General features: G+C 34.3%; 1 protein-coding gene across 11 annotated transcripts in view; it reads right to left on the minus strand.

The window, feature by feature from the left end:
* The window catches only part of LOC131233962 (general negative regulator of transcription subunit 3-like), a 107679-nt gene that overhangs the window by 43266 nt on the left and 46051 nt on the right, over positions 1 to 18362 (minus strand). The gene's annotated exons all lie outside the window — the stretch shown is intronic.

Below are 18362 nucleotides of genomic sequence, written 5' to 3' on the forward strand. Positions count from 1 at the left end.
CCTCATCTCTTCCTCAAACAAGTTTCCCATATCCTACTACTTTTTTTTTTAGAAGTAAATAATATATATATAAGCAGTGTTCGAAATATCGATATCGCGCAATGTATCGCACCCTTGGGATACAGATACGTATTGGTTATCGCACAGGATATATCGTTTGTATCACATAATTTATCACACTTTTTGGGAAACATTGGGAAACATTGGGAAAATGGTTGAATTTTTCAATGAAACTTCAGGGATGGTTAAAAAAGACTTTAATACACACTTTTAAATCATAAAATCTCAAAAAAAATAAAAAAATAAAAAAATAGTATAGACAATAGGCTTCCTTTGTGCAGGGTCATAAGCCATGCGCTGTCTGATTGAACTAAGTCAACTATATTCAAATATAATGTATAACATTTATAAATGTATCAAAACATGTATGAAAACACAACTAAGTGGACCCCACTACAAAAAAAATAAAATAAATAAAAAAAAATAAAAAATAAAAAAACAGTGGGGACAGTGACACCCACCATTGAAACCTTCCTACTTTGAAACCAACATGTGCGTGGGACCCTCAATGTGGCCTTTGCCATTATATATGGGTTTTATCCACACCGTCCATCCATTTGGAGAGATCATTTTAGGTCCTGAGCCAAGGAATTAGGCCGATCCAAAGCTCAAGTGGACCCTACCATAGATAACAATGGGGGCAATGACACCCACCGTTGAAACTTGAAACCACTTTTATGGGTTCCACCATAATGTTTATTTTAGATCCAATCTGTTCATAAGTTCATACAAATATTTGCCAAGGTAAAACACAAATATCAGCTTGATCAAAAACTTCTATGGTCCTCACTAAGTTTTTAATGGTAGGAGTTCAATCCCCATTGTTTTGTCTAGGGTCCACTTAAGCTTTGGATTTGACCCACAAGTGTTACTTTTATTGTAGGGCCCACCTTTGATGATATGTTATATATCCACTACGTCCATTCATTTTTACGGATCCTTTTAGAACGTTTTTCTAAACATTAAGTACATCCAAATCTCAAGTGGACGGTGGACCACACCACATGAAACAGTGATTATTGAACGTTCACCATTAAAAATATATCAAGGCCTACTTTAAGTAGATCCTTGATGTTTATTTGTCATCCAAATCGTTGACAAGGTCAATCAAAACTGAATGAAGGAAATATACAAAGATTAGTGTAAACCAAAATCTTCGTGGCCTATAAAATACTTTTAACGGTCATTCACCAGTTTTTCTGGTGTGGTCCACCTGAGATCTAGATCTGCTTAATTTTTCATATAATGTCCTTAAATTATATGAAAAGATGGATGGACGGCCTAGATAAAAAAATATACATCAATGTGGACCTACCATTACAGACCGTGTCTATCTCTGCGCATCAATTAAAAAAGTACCCAAATTGCGTCCTACAGCAGCCCGTCTCCAGCTGAGAACAGGCAGCACCTTTGATTGGCCACCATGATGTATGGGTCTTATCCACAGCGTCCATCCGTTTTTTTCGTATCATTTTAGGGTATAAGCCCAAAAATGAGGAAGATCCAAGGACCAAGTGGACCACACTACAGGAAGCAATGATGATAATGACTCTCATCATTGAAACTTTTCTAGGGCCCACCGTGATGTTTATTTTCCATCCAACCTATTCATAAAGTTACGTAGACCTAGATGAAGAGAAAACACAAATATCAGCTCCATCCAAAACTTCTGAGGCCCCCAAGAAGTTTTCAACGGTAAGAGTTTAATCCCCCATTGTGTAGTCCACTTGAGCCTTAGATCTACCTATTTTTGGGTTTATACCCTATAATGATATGAAAAAATGGATGGACAGTGTGTAAAAGACCCATACATCACATGGCCACTCACGGAAGCGGATTAGCTGGTGTAGCACACACCAGCTATATAGCTGCTGTGGGTACGTATTGTGCGAAGATGAGCGCTGACACTCCTCGAGCTCTGAATTGTACGACCGGTTCAAAGGAGATCAAAATTACATGGGCCTACAATGATGTATTTATTATATCCACACCGTTAATCCATTTGGCGAGATCATTTTAGAGGATGAGCCAAAAAAATGAATCATATCCAAAGCTCAAATGGACCACACCACATAGCAGCTGTGATAATGATTTTCACCGTTAAAACATTTGTAGGCCCACCATAACGTTTATTTTCCATCCAATATGTTCATAAGGTCACAAAGACCTGGATTAAAAGGGAAAACAAATATCATATTGATCCAAAACTTCTGTGACCCCCAAAAGGTTTTCAATGGTAGACATTCAATCTTCCACTGCATTTTTCAGTGTGGTCCACTTGTTCTTTAGATCTGTCTTATGTTTTGCCTCAAGACTTACGACGAGCTCGCCAAATAGATGGACGGTTTGGATACAACATATACCTCATAATGGGACCCATAGAACTTGGTGACATCAATACAACAGCTATATAGCTGGTGTGTGGTACACCAGCTAATCCGCTTCTGCCAAAGCTACTGCTCGTTCCTAGCTTCCGAAGAAGATGGCATCCTCAAAAAAGGCTTCCGAGGCCATTCTCGCAGCAACAGGGATAGGGTTCCAGTCATCCCGAAACCCTGAAATTTTAAAACTTTTCTAAATATTCTCCCCAAATCCCTGCGAGTTTTGGTAGACCTCTCGATCGAGTGGCCCCACGGTTCCAGTCACGCAATCTTCTTTCACAGGTACCGAAATCTCCTCTTAAGAAAGATTTTTCCTTTTTTTTCCTGATTTTCCAGTAAATCTGCGGATATAACACGATAGTATTGCTAATATCGTCGATTTCGCAAAAAAAATCATGCGATATTGTGCGATATATCACATGATAAAAAGAATTTTGGTTTTTTTTTAAAAAAAATTTTCGGGGGTATCGGATGGGTTTCGTCTTGTTGGGCAGCGATAACGATAATATCGGCTGATATATCGACCGATAGTATCAATATTAGGAACACTGTATATAAGTAAGAAATCATAAGAAAATGCAGCACGATTTAACATTGAAGAGAATATCTATAATGTAGTCTCTTATAAAGCACAAAATAAAACAATTGACCTCTTCCAAACGATGCTTATAGTTCCCACCAATTTAAAAACATATATTGAAAGCCAAGTAAAACTTAAAATAATGAAGAGAACAAGTATAATTTGAATCGTAAATCGGGATTTAAATAATGAATCATAGGATTCAAATCATATAATCGTAGGATTCATTAAAAACGGGATTGAAGGTAGGATTCAAATGGTTTGAATTGAGATCCGACTCAAATTGTAAATTGTAAATCATAGGATTTTGACAACTATACTCATTGTTGCTTTACGGAACCCTTTGTGATGATAAAAGTGGATTAATCATACGCCATCATAAGAAAATGGTTCCGTGAGTTTTTAAGACCTTTAATCATCCCCAAAAGTGCAACGGTCCACCGGACTTAGAGATGGAAGAGTAACAGACCACCATATTAATGTTTTTGACTAAAAGATCTATCAGATCTGGCGCTTGCTGCTTCAATAACAAGTATTTTCATGACAGTTTCCTTATCTGTCTTCTAGGCCTCCAATACTTGCTGGGAAACCTTCCAGACCTCCAGTAGCTGCCGGAAATTCAGTTGCAATCGTCAAATCTATCTCCAGAGTCTCTGACAATCACCAGAAATTCCTTCCAAGCCTCCAACAGACACTAGAGATACATTTTGAAACATTTGCATCGACCGGATCTGGTTTTTATATCTCCAACAAAAGTTTCTAAACCATGAGTGTAAGTTTTCAAACATTTTGAACAACATGATGGTCCCATGCAGATTTATAATCCCAATAATCGAATGAAAATTCTTAACCAGTTGGGCTTTGAATTTGTTTTGGTTGAGATAAGTTGTGTCCCTATTCATGAGGAGATGGAATATGAAAGATTTTAAGGTTAGAGAAAGCAACTTCTCTGTCTTTTTCAGTATGAGAAATGAAGACACTTTTGGTTTGGAGAAAACTTTTTTTATAGAATTTGCAAGTTAGGTTGGGTTGTTTTGGAACCAAATAAAGCTTTAGGAGATATATCTTTTGGAGAATTTGATCAACGAAGAGATTTACAAATTCTAAATAAACAATGTTCACTGTTAGAGAGATATTGAGGTTTTGGAATATTTTGGAGTGGAGAAAACTTGTTGAAAACAAGGTGTTCCGTAACGGTAATGATGGTTGTAACGGCCACCACCGTTACCTTTACGATACGGGGCATAAAGGCTGTTATGGTCTCTCTCTTTTCTTTTCTTTTTCAAAATACCCCCGAAAAACTTGTATCTGCCTCGTAATGTTGATTAAAAAGTATGAAAAACTTATATATGTCCTGTAATAGACCATTACATGGCTATTATGGCCTTTATAGGGGATGTAACATGCCATTAATGGCAATTATGGCTCATTTTTTCCATAACGGTTGTTATGGCCATTACGAACCTATGACGTGTAACAGTTGCCACCGTTACCATTACGTAACGGCCTTTACGGCAAACCATGGTTGAAAATGACTAATGGGAGAGTGGGGAAATTATTAATTTTTTTGTTTGCCTTTTCCTCTATCGCATTAAGCCATGACATTGCAAGAATTCACGAGATAAAAGTCAGAGAAGAGAATTTGAAGATTCTTTAATAAATTTAAATTTAAAATATAAATTTGTTAAAGGCACTAGCCATCTTACAAAATTTTATTTTGATGCAAGGTTTCTAACATCTTTTTGAAGAATTTCTTTTGCAGATTTACAATCTATAAGAATGAATGTTTTCTTTAAAATGTCACTTTGAAATTTAAGTATACATGAAACTATGACTGGGATTTCTTTTTCGACTGTGGAATAATTTTGTTTAATTGGATTCCAATATTTTATGTGAATCTAACTATTTGTATTTTGCTTTAATTTTTAATTTATAACAATATACCTCTAAAGCCTAATCTAGAGGCGTCAATTTGTATGATTTTGTTAAATTTTGTATTTTCGATAATAAGGCATGGCAAAACTTTTACCTTTTCTTTGATCTTTTTAATGTTATTGTATGGGATTTGTTCCATTTTTTTGTGCTAGAATTTTGGAATTGTTTTTGTAGAAATTTATTTTTAAAGCAATGCCTTTATAGAAGTCTAAAATGTAATTACGACATCCTAAAAATCTTTGTAATAATTATTGTCTTTTATTTCATCAGGGAATTGATTAGAAAACTGGATCATACAATTTATTGGTGCGATGGTATGTTAGTAGATTTTGAATCTTAAAAATTAGGTTTGAAATAATTTTATTTTTCTTTAAGACAATAGTAGACCATTGATTTTGATTATATGTTCAAATAATTGCTCTATATTATCTGAGAATACTAAAATATCGTTTATATAATTTATGATAAAAAATTTATATTGATGAAATATGCCATTTATAATTCACATGAATTCGGAAGTAGCGTTTCTTTAGGTCCAATGACATAACATTCCATCCATAATGGCCAAAGGAGATTGGAAGGCTGTTTTATAGTGATCTTCTAGTTTTATAGTGATCTTCTCATTTTATTTGCAATTACTAAAACCTTAATTTCATATCGAATTTTGAGAATATATTTGCGTTATAAAGTCTTTTGGTGAGATTTTGTTGATTGGGGATAGGGTATTAATGTCATGTAGAACTTTGTTTAAAGGTTTATAGTTAATGACAAATCTAGGCGAGTTTGTTTTTTGTTTTTTTTTTTTTAATTATTAATTAGGTTTTTCATTTCTTGATCACAGAGTTTTAGAAGTCCAGAATCCATTTGAGATGGTCTAGTTTTAGTGGGGATGTTTCTTTCGTCAAAGTCTTTGATATATGGGAGAGATACTCGATGAGTTTTTCTATGCCAAAAGGTGGAGGGGAGATCCGAACAATATTTGGAAAGGGAAGCTTAATAATTTTTATTTTTTCTTTAATATAAGGTTTTAGAAGTCATTCTTGTATGTTTGAGAGTTTTATTTCATGCTTAAGGATTCATCGTAGGATATTAGATTGATTAATTCTTTTATTTTTCCATGTTTGGGTGGTTTGATAAATTTCAAATTAAGGGTTTTATTGTTAATAGTGGTTTGAAGGCCATTGTGAGTTGTTGTAAATGGTTGAATTTGAAGAATTAAAGGTGCCTAAAACCACATCATGTTGCAAATTTTTTAGAAGAATGAAGGATATAGGGATAAATTCTCCATTTTTACAAATACGAACATTTGGTAACTTGTACTGGATTCTAAGGCTTTGTCTATTAGCCGTTGTTAGAGAACTATTGGTTTTTTCACAGATTTGGAACTAATCCTTCACGAATGCAATTGATATCTAAACCTGAATCTATTAGACCAACTACTTCTTTTGAGAAGTGTTTGGTTTTGAGAGTTAATGCAGTAAACCATTTTTTAAATTGATATTTGGTAATGGTTTCTAGAAATTAGTCAACTTCTTCATCTAGAGTTTTATATTGGTCTTGAAGAAGAGTTACTTAATGTTTGAGATTTTGAACTTCTTTTAATTCATTAATCTCTTTGAAGGTCTGAAATGGTAGTAGGATCGGATAAAGGAATTTGTTCATGTAATCTAGTGTAAACATCTTTCATGGAATAGACTGTTGTGGTTGAAGTAGGAGGCTTTTGGGGTTGAGAGGTTTGAACTTGGTGTAGGATTTGTTTTAACTATTTATTTTGTTTTTTGGAGTCTTGAATTTGATTAATCATTTCTTCATCTGCAGTCATCATCATTATAGAGGTAGGGTATGAGGATGAATTGTCTTCATGTATAGAATTATGGCATGAACAATTGCATATTTCAAGGGTTTTTTCTTGAGTAGACGTATATGTGGCTGAATGATTTTTATTGTCTTCCTTTTTAATCTTATTAAGTTTTCTTTTGGGGGTGGATTTAAAACATTTATTGGCCATATGGCTGGGTTTATTACATTTGAAGCATCTTTGAGTATTCTAGGAGTATTTTGGTTTATGGGAGTGATTTTGAGAAAAGTTTTGGTAAGGTTCATTATAGGTTCATTTTTTAAGATTCCTGGCATAATATTTAGCATGTTTAATATGCCATTTTAATGAAGGGCTTATTATGGGATTTTAACTGAATTGATAACAAAAATCCCTTAATAATTTCGTACTATTAGAATGTTCTTTGGGCAATTGAGATTTGAGTTTTAAATCAGTACAGATATTGAGGCCTGTTCTAGTAATAACAAGAATTAATGCCCCAAATATGTAATGATTATAGTTTAATGTTCCAGTATTTTATTTTAGAAGATAATTTTTTACTTCTTTTGAAAATAAGAGAGGTAATCCTGATATAAATTTCTCTTTCAAAAATAGTCACCACATGAATTAACTCAATATAATTTTGAGAGAAATACATCTTTATAACATCTAAAATACTCATGAAACGAATTAACTCTATATAATTTTGAGAGAAATACATTTGTATAACATGTAAAATCAGTTAACGTGCGGCATCTTAGATTCATTAGTTGTTCTTTATTTTTCTCGAAAATATCTAAGAGTGTTCCTACAAAATGTTGGATTCTGTTTATTATTAAAACTATGATTTGGTCTCCTTTTGAGTGTCCTCTTTCATCTAAGATTGCTTCTCCATTCTCATTAAGTTTTATGGCAGGTAGAATCCTTTCTCTTTGAAGTGGCATGAAGTAATCACGCCACCAACCATGTAATTGACTTGTGAAACCAGCAACAATTGCATGGGCAATATTTTTAGGCGTATGATTATATACTGCACAAACATTTTGATAAACAAGTAGGTGATTAAAAAGTTGAAGGATTTGATACGCTGTGAGGCCATCGATGTTCCATTCATAAACATAATTTCCTTCGAAATGGGTTCTAGGAAAATCATTGTTTTCTTCAAATTGGAGAACGATGGTAGTTGATCTTCTATAATAATTTTGCTCTAGCAAAAGTTTGAGGTCTAACTAATCTATTTATTTGGGATATGTTTTCTTATATTTCTGATTCAGACTCTGTCATGGGCTCATCTAGGTCTTCTTGATCTTCTTTAATAATATTAATTTGAGGACCTTTTCTTTGTCGAGATTAGCAATTTGGAATTTCTTTGATAATTAATTTGGGAATCCAGCGGAAAGTCTGGTTGATTCATTTTTTTGAGGAAATAAAGGTCTACGAGTTGCCTAGGTATGAACATTGGTTGTGTATTTATGGGAGATTTTGGGAGAAGTTCTACAGCAGTAGAGGGTTTATTATTTGGGATACTTTCAATGTCACTTATTTGTTTTCCTAAAGAATGTATTTGTATAATTATTGTGTTCAATTATGTGTGACAAATCTTTATAGGTTGCAGGTCAATCATCTTTGAATTGGGATTCTTGTTTAATTGGAGTTACGATCGTTTCCATTACTTTGATTGATCGAAGAGGAGGTAGGGGTTGTGCTATAGCTTCTCCTCTAGTGGTTCCCGTTTTTGAGTTAATTGGTGAAGCATCGTAATGTTCTTGAATTTTGTGTTTAGATGATATAGAGAAAACCAAGGGAAGAAGAAAATATTCTTCTTGATTTTGCATTTCTTGAAATCATAAGGATTTTAGATTTGTGCGCTCTTCGTCAGTGAAGTTTTTAAAGAACCGGTTTTTTAAAGGACGAGTTTTGAGGTTCTCTATGAGATTTTTTTTTTTATCAATTTCAAAATTAGTATATTGGGATTCTAAGGATATCATATTGCGTTGATAACTTTGTTCAAAATCTTTTCTGTGGGATTATAAGATTCGAGATTAAGGTTTGGTTTCAGATGAATAGACTGGGTAAGCAATATTATTGGGAGGCATTTGAGTAAAATGTCTTTGGAGCTGTGAAGAAGACTTTTGAGGAGTATCTAGGATTGAGGAGGTGGAATGCCTCATAAAGGCTCTTTTATTTTTTGATTAAAATTGATTTCAACTTTTCCATCAGGATACTCTATAATGGATTCTATTTCATTATGAGTTTGAGAAGTCGGCTTTTCTATGTTATTTAGGGTGCATTTGGATTGTAAGTTACTTAAGATAAGCTACTTATGCCTTGAGTAGCTTATCTTGATTTCTCCTTATTAAACTGAAGTGACTATGTAAATATATATATATATAAACGCTTTAAATTTTATAAATAAAATAAATAAAATTAAAAATTAAAAAAAAACTACTTATAATTGATCATAAACTAAACTATCTCAAATAAGTTACTTATCTACTATTGTAAGTTTTAAAATAAAAATTTAAAAATTAAAAATTTAAAAAAAAAAAAAGTAACTTATTTGGGGGTATCCAAACGGGCCCTTAATTCCCAATGTCCTTCTAGATTAATCTCATTCCAAGAGATGACTTTAGGTATTATGACATTGTTTTGGGTATTGCTGAAGAATAATGTTGTTACACCTTTTATTTCTTGATTATATTCTTATGTCTAGTACCATGGACTTCATAGCTTTATAATATATTCGATATACTAGGTCAAATCCTTTAGTGTGGATGCCTAGACTTATAGCTTGATGTGCACCTGGATTGGTAAGGGATATTGAAAATTTTGGACAACATTTGAAGTAGGCAAGGCCATTATGAAGGTTGGCTTCTACCATTCCAACTAAAGAGTCAAAAATTTGATTATGGTGTCTGTCTCTAACATATGTTGAGATAGATGTTTTGAGATGAAAGCGTATGAAGGGTTTTATGGCAACTTGGATTAAACCGATATGAAGATAATTATATTTTCTTTTGATGATTTTGATTGTGGCTTTTGGAATTAATTGTAAATTTTCTTCAACTATTTTGATGATTAAACCAATATGAAGATAATTATGTTTGTCAACTATTTTGATTACATAATTCGAGGTTTCTTCGAATGATCCGTTACTATATATATATATATATATATATATATATATATATATATATTTAAACCTTTGGAATAGTCCAATCTTGGATAGATTTCTCAATATTGTTATATGTAATTTCTTTAGAATTTTTAATGGAGATAGTATCAATGGTGTCTAATGGAGATAGTATCACGAGAGAATGACATGTTTCAGGATTGAATTAAAGCATTTTAATCCATCTCCGGTCAAACTCAATGTTGAGTACAAGTTGATGAGTGCACTCCCAATAAACTCATTAGATTGGAGACTGTTCTTGATAATCTGGGAATGAATTTGTTTCCCGTGTTCCAGAGCTCCAATTGAATTACAAGCTCGAACTATACTCGAGAATGTAAACTTCGACGATTTCAGTCCTCTCTTTCACGTCTCAGAGAAGAGACTCAGAGCTTCATTTGCAAATTTGTCACATATTTCAGTCACTGATCTGAAGAATCCAGCAATCATGGCATTAAACACGATGACATTCGGATTGGGCACAAGTTTGAAAACCATGATTGTGTTGTCCAGTCTCCTACTCATCGCGTACATGTGAATCATTGCACTGCTCACAAAGACATCTAAATCTAATCCAGATTTAATCACACACCCATGGATCATTTTTCCAAATTCTTACAAACCATCAACATCTGAGCATGCCTTAATCACACTACCCAAAGCAAAACTATTCATCTTCACTCCAAATCAATGCATCTGAACAAAAACTTCCAATGCCTCCTCATTTGAACCGATTTGAACATAACATGCAACCAATAAATTCCACACACACACAAATAAAAAATAAAAAAAATAAAAAAAATGTCTAATTCATCGGAATTATCCAACAAAAGCCTCGCTTGATCCATCCTACCACACTTTGCATACATATCGAAAAATGAGTTGGTTAAGAAAACCAGTGAACCCAATCCGCCAACAACACCAACCCATGAACTATCACACCCAATCTCAAATCACCATTTTGAGCACAGACACTCAATGCGCTAGGGTAAGTGAACCGGACAAGCGCCATTCTGGTCACTCTTGCTTCAATAAACACTTTTGTGGCTTTATCATAAAAACCCATTTGGGAGTAACCAAAAATTATTGAATTCAATGAAATTAAATCATGTTTGGGCATCCAATCGAATAGTTGGCGTGTGTTATTGATGTTGCCACATTTGAAATACATGTTGAAGAGATTGTACTACAAGAAGAGGCATAGCTTGAAGGATGTCTTGATCAGGTGGGCATGGGTTAGCTTTCCTTGGATCAAAGATGGGGATTTTGTGGCATATTGAAGGAGCTTTGTGTAGGTGACAGAATCAAGAGAAAAAGCCAAATGGAGTTCTTGAGGGTTTTGAATTTGGAGTCGGGCATGGTCAACAGCTATGGTGAAATTTCTTGGGGATTTAAAGAAACCGAAACGCTCTGAAATCTCAATTAAATACCTAGAAAAACATTGCAATTTCGAATCGAAAGAGGGAGGGCGGGGAGACTAGCGGAGGGGCAAACGGACTAGAATCAACAAGCCCAAACGTCTTTTTATTCTTCCTAGGTTTAACAGATGATTCTAGAAATGATTAATCAAATTCAAGACACCGAAAAAAATACTTAAAACAAATCCTACACCTAGTTCAAACCTCTCAACCCCAAAAATCTCATACTTCAACCACAAAACTCTATTCCATGAAAGATGTTTACAGCTGATTACATGAAATAGACTATTGTAGTTGAAGTAGGAGGTTTTTGGGGTTGAGAGGTTCGAAGTAGGTGTAGGATTTGTTTTTAAGTATTTACTTTGTTTTTTTAAGGTATTGAATTTGATTAATTATTTCTAAAATCATATCTTCATTTGTAGTCATCATCATTATAGAGAGAAGGGATGAGGATGAATTGTCTTCATGTATAGAATTGTGGTCATCAAGTATATCTCCCATGCAGTGTTCAAATTGTCGACGAAATGTCGATATTATCGACGATAATATTGGTGTCGCTAGTCTAGCGATACCGAAACCCCAATTTTTCGTTTCTCTCCCTATTATCGGTGAAAAATCGGAGATATTGTCGATAATTTTGGATTATCGCCGAGAATATCGACCGTAGCCACCAACCACACAGCCAACAACCCATTTTTTCGATAAATAGGTAAAAATAAGGGGGGAAAAAAATCAAAAAATCGCTTTGATTTCGCTGTTTTTGTAAATACGTGAGTGATAGCGTACCTGGTTAATCAAAACTCACAACTCGGAAGAATGCCTCCTGTCGATCTTCAAACATTGCAAAGAGGTAAGAAAACCTCAAAATCCCCTTTCCCTTTTCCGTTTAAAGCTTGAAATTTCGGCGAAAAATCAGCGATTTTAGGAATTTCCTCGCGATTTGGGAATGATATAGGGTTTCGAAACCCTCCCTCAAAAACCCCCTTTCTTCGGCAAGAATCCCTCGCGAAAGACAGTTCAGGGTTTTCTTCCTCTTTTTTTCTTTGTTTTTTTATTGTTTTTTTTCTTTATTTCGGGCTCGATATGAGGACGCGGATTGGCTGGTGTACCTTACACCTGCTGTATTGACATCAGCAAGTTAAGTGGGTCTGATGATGAGGTATGTGTTATATCCAGACCGTTAATCCATTTGGCGAGCTCGTCTTAAGGAGTTAGAAGAAAAATAAGACAGATCTAACTATCAAGTGGACCACACTGCAAAAAGCAGTGGGAAATTGAACGTCTACCATTGAAACACGTTTTTGGGTCACAGAAGTTTTGGATCAATATGAAATTTGTTTTTCCTCTTCATTCATGTCTTTGTGACATTATGAACAGATTGGATTGGATGGAAAATAAACGTTACGGTGGTCCCTAGGAAGATTTCAACGGTGTACATCAATCTTCCCGCAGTTTTGTGTGGTGGGGTCCACTAAAGGTTTGGATCTGCCTCATTCGCTGAGTAATGCCTTAAAATAATATCTCCAAATGAATGGACGTTGTGGATACAACATATACATCCTAGTAGGGTCCACGGAACTTGGTGACGTGTAGCGAGTGTCACTACATCAGTATCTAATCCGCGTCCGGTTTTTACGCGGAAAGTAGATTGCGTACTGAGTTATATGCTCTTATCATATCGAGTAAACTCTATTAGGCCCACCGTGAATGCATCTGGTCCATCCACGCCGTCCATCCGTTTTTTCATATTATTTTAGGGGTTGAGACCAAAATTTAAGCATACCCAAAGATCAAGTGGACCATACCATTGGAAACAGTTGGAATAATAACTTCTACCGTTGAAACATTTCTTGGGCCCACAGTGATGTTTATTGGTCATCCAACCTGTTCATAAGATCACACAGACATGGATGAAGGGAAAACACAAATACAAGCTTGATCCAAAACTTCTGTGGCCCCCAAGAAATTTTCAACAGTAGATGTTCAATTCACACTACTTCCCATTATGTGTTCCACTTGAGGTTTGGATATAGTTCATTTCTACGCTCAAGCCCAAAATTTATCTATTAAAATGGTCGGACGGAGTGGATAAAATACATAAATCATGGTGGACCCCACAGAGTTTACACAGTACGGGCGTGCAGGTGCCAACGTCAGTGGCGTGTGGACGTCACCAAGTTCTGTGGACCCCACCATGATGTATGTGTTATATCCACATGGTCCATCCAATTAGCGAGATCATTTTAGGTAGTGAACCCAAAAATGAGGCAGATCCAAAGCTAGGGTGGACCACACCGCCAAGGCAATGGGGACAATGATTCCTACCATTGAAACCTTCCTAGGCGCCATGGCCCACAGTGGTGTTTATTTGTCATCCAAGTTGTTCATAAGATCACACGGGGATGGATGAAGGAAAGATACAAAAATGACATGGATCCAAAACTTTTGTAACCTCTAATAATTTTTCAATGGTAGGCATGTTCAATTCACATCGTTTCCTGTGGTGTGGTCCATTTGAGCATTGGATATGCTTCTTCTTTGGGATCAAGCCTTAAAATTATCTTGTAAAATGGATGGATGGGGTGGATAAAATACATAAATCACAATGGGACCCACACAGTGATAAGTGTACTGATTTATAGGGTGCGCACGTGTCACTTGTTTGTATCCGTGGATTGATGGGTCGATGTTATGTGGGGCCATCATAATGATAAATATTTTATCAATGTTGTCCATTTATTTTGATAGATAATTTTAAGGCATGAGTCTAAAATGAGACAGATTTGCATGACTGCATCTCAGGTGGACCACACTAAAGGAAACAGTGGCGATTAAATGCTCACCATTAAAAACTTCAAAGGGCCATTGTAATGGTTTTTTTTTTTTTTTTTTGCCATCCAACCTCTTGATTAGGTTACACAGATCTTGATGAAGCGAAAACACGGTTTAGATTATGTTAAAATTTGCCACATGTACCATTTTCAAATGTTAGGTATCAAGCGTCATACACAACCAAAGTATCAAATACCACACTGATTGGATAATCTAATCCATCCTTGATTTGGCATCTTTGAGTTCATTTACTTTTACATGTCTTAATTACTATATACCAGCTGCATTTGTATTATATGAACTCATTTTGGTTACTATTTGAGTTATTTTTTACGACAACGCATGCTTTTTTACTCCCATTAAATGGAAACTTCTAATTTAATGCATTCTTTTTGTAATTTTTTCATTCTTGAATATGTAAATATGTGTATTTAGGCATGTCCTGAAGTTTCACTAAAAAATTCCACCATTTTCTCCATGTTTCTCCCTTTTTCCCTGCATTTCCGATTATCGGCGATATTATCGGCAATAACGATATTATATCTTTATCTCTGGCCAGCGAAACTTGTAGCGATACCGACAACTCGAACACTGCTCCCATGTACCAAAGACTTTGACGAAAGAAACATCCCCACTTTGACAAAAAAACAAACTTGCCTTGGAGATGTGCAACATTTTGTGGAAAACGCTGGTGAAATAGAACGAGGAGTTCCTAGACTTATCATTAACTATAAACCTTTAAACAAAGTTCTACAAGACATTAGATACTCTATCCCCAATAAACAAGATCTTACCAAAAGACTCTATGACACAAATATATTCTCGAAATTCAATCTTAAATCAAGTTTTTGATAAATACAAATAAACCAGAAGGTCATTATAAAACAGCCTTCACAATCCCCTTTGGCCATTATGAATTGAACGTAATTCCATTCGGCCTAAGAAACACTCCTTTTGAATTCCAAAGAATTATGAATGAAATATTTCATCCATATAAAAATTTTATCATAAATTATATAGACGGTATTTTAATATTATCTTATAAGTTATAATATAAGCCAACATTGGAAACATCTATCAATATTTCAACAAATAATTAAAATCAAAGGTCTAATACTATCTCAAAGAAAAATAAAACTATTTCTAACTTAGTAATTTTTAGGACTCAAAATCTACAAGCATATCATCATACTAATAAATCATGTGATCTAATTTTCTAATTTTCTAATAAATTCCTTAATTAAATAAAAAAACAAAAAATATTTACAAAGATTTTTTGAATGTCTTAATTACATCCCAAATTTCTATAAAGACATTGCTTTAAACAAAAAAATTTACAAAAACAACTCCAAAAATCAAACAAAAAAGAACGGAACGAATCCGATACAGAAGCAGTAAAAAAAAAAATATTTAAAAAAAGGTAAATTTTGTGAGCCTTATTATCATAAATCCAGAATTTAATAAAATCATACAAATAGACGCCTCTGAATTAGGCTTTAGAGGTATATTATTACAAATTAAAAATTAAACCAAAGAACAAATATTTAAATACACATTAGGTAGTAAGAATTCAACTGAACAAAATTATTACATAATCCAAAAAGAAATCTACTCATAGTTTAATGTATACTCAAATTTTAAAGTGACATTTTAAACAAAACATTCATTCGCATAGATTGCAAATCTACAAAAGAAATTCTTCAAAAGGATGTTAAAACCTTGCCTCAAAACAAATTTTGGCAAGATAGCAAGCGCTTTAGGCAATTTTTTTATTTTGAAATTGAATTTATCAAAGGATTGAAGATCCTCCTCCTAACTTTTGTCTCATGATTTCTTATAGGGTCATGGCTCAAAGACAGAGGAAAAGGAAAACACAAAATTGATATCCCCATTATCCCATTAGTCATTTCCAACAAGTTTTCTCCTCTCCAAAATATTCCAAAACCGCAATATCTCTCCAAAAGTGAACATTGTCTATTCTACTTAGATGAAGAATTTGTAAATCTCTTGATCGATCAAATTCTCCAAAAGATATATCTCCCAAAACTTCATTTTGTCCCAAAACAACCCAATCTAACTCACAAATTCAATGAAGAAATTCTTCTCCAAATCAAAAGTGAATTTATTTCCCATACTCAAAAGGACGGGGAAATTGCTTTCTCTAAGCTCAAAATCATTCATGTTCTCTCTCCTCATTAATGAAGAGAAAACTTACCTCAATAAAAATAAATTCAGAGCCCAAACAGCCAAAAAAAAAAAATTTCATTTGATTATTGGGATTATAGATTTGCTTGGGACAACACTATATTGTTCTAAATTTTCAAAAACTTGCACTCATGGTTTATAAACTTTTCCCTTGACCAACAAAACAAAATTCCTACAAGTTTCTAAACGAATTGGTGGATCCTTTATGGAGCTCAATCCTCCATTCTTCCTGAACCTTTGTTATCCTAAAGTGAATCATCTTCCAGTCCTTCAATAATGAATTACTTTGTAAAAACCGAACTCCCATGGATTTTAGAATAGGATTATAAAAAACTTGATGTCGAAAACAAACATTCTTTGATCCAGCAATGTTCAGAAGAACTTTCAACAAATGGTGGGGACAAATTTAACATCACGGCAGTGTGTGTGTGTGTGTGTGTGTGTGTGTGTGTGTGTGTGTGTATAAAAACAACCCTCCGACAAAAACTCAAAATCAAGCTCCCAAGAAGTCTTTCAAAGAAATTGCCATTAGCTAACTCAATATTGAAAGATAAACGAACCTCCTTGAAGAAATCAACAAGCTCAGGAAGAAATCATGATTCTCAAAGAGCAAAACCAATGTCAAAATAACCAACGCTCAGTATATTCGGCAGGATCAGCTACTTCCCCTGCTCCATCAGTCGATGATATATTCTAACCCAAGTCTCCATCAAAAAGCCGTCAAAGTTGTTAAGCACCTTATCCAAAGACAAAAGGACAAAAGAAGAATCATTCCAATGTAGCAAAAGCCAAAGCGCTGTAGCTACAATACCCATGTTATTATTCAAGATTCGAGAATAGTGCCCATTATTCCGGATTCCAAAGAATTTCAAATCCGCAATTAGTACAAGCTTCTAAAAACGTCTGGATTTCAAGGGCTCTCAATTCCGCTTGGATTTCAATTTTGGAGTTTTCCTTTGTCTATAAATAGAACGTATTGCTTCATGTTCAAGGCAGAACTCGAATAGAGAATTAAATCTCGTCCTAGTGAGAGCTTGACTAGCAAGCTATAATCTTGTAATATTGAGTTTAATCTTCGATTTGAATGTTGAGTGTCTTACTTAAGTGTGAGTGTGAGTGTTCGATCTGTCTGACTTAAGTCTGAAAACGGATATTTTCATCTCTATTTGTGGAAAGTAGGAGTGATGAATCTCCTCTCAATTTAAGTTCAATCTATTGCCAATGAAAAATTATATATATATATATATATATAGAGAGAGAGAGAGAGAGAGAGAGAGAGCCAAATCCTCTCTTTGCTACATCACAAGGGCAACAATGGAATTGATTAAGGGTTCCTGAGAGAGAGAGAGAGAGAGAGAATCCAATCCCTCTCTTTGGTACATCACAAGGGCAACAATGGGATTGATTAAGGGTGTTGGCATATTTACCCTCATCTTGACATGGGGCAAATGGAATGCTTGTCCTTGACTCTTAAATCCAATATTTTGCCAATCGTAATCGAGAATCTCCACGGCTAGTTAATTCCATGTGAATATGAGACCAAGGAAAAAAAAAAATCTTCTTTTTAGTTTTGTGGTATTTTTTGTGTTTTATTACTTGCAATGCATAACATTTGAACTACATGAACTTATTTCACATACAATTGAATCAGTTATAACTAACAATGCATAGTTGTCCCCTAAACAGTAGAAATATATTACACAGTATATTCTTGTAATGCGTTAAGTTCTAAGCATGTACACAAACATCTTTTATCATCTCCTGAAGTTTCACTGAGAAATTCCACCATTTTCCTAAAATTTCCCTCATGTTTCCCTCAAATTATGATACATGCGATGATGTTTTCCATGATATTTCCATATCCCAAGGCGTTGATAAAGTATTTGGAAAAGACATTAGGGCAATTGTTTGCTATGAACATGCTGAGACACCTAGATACACAAAACACAACCTCCTTGAATTA

The sequence above is a fragment of the Magnolia sinica genome, chromosome 18 (assembly GCF_029962835.1).
Source record: "Magnolia sinica isolate HGM2019 chromosome 18, MsV1, whole genome shotgun sequence".
In the NCBI taxonomy this organism is placed as follows: domain Eukaryota; kingdom Viridiplantae; phylum Streptophyta; class Magnoliopsida; order Magnoliales; family Magnoliaceae; genus Magnolia; species Magnolia sinica.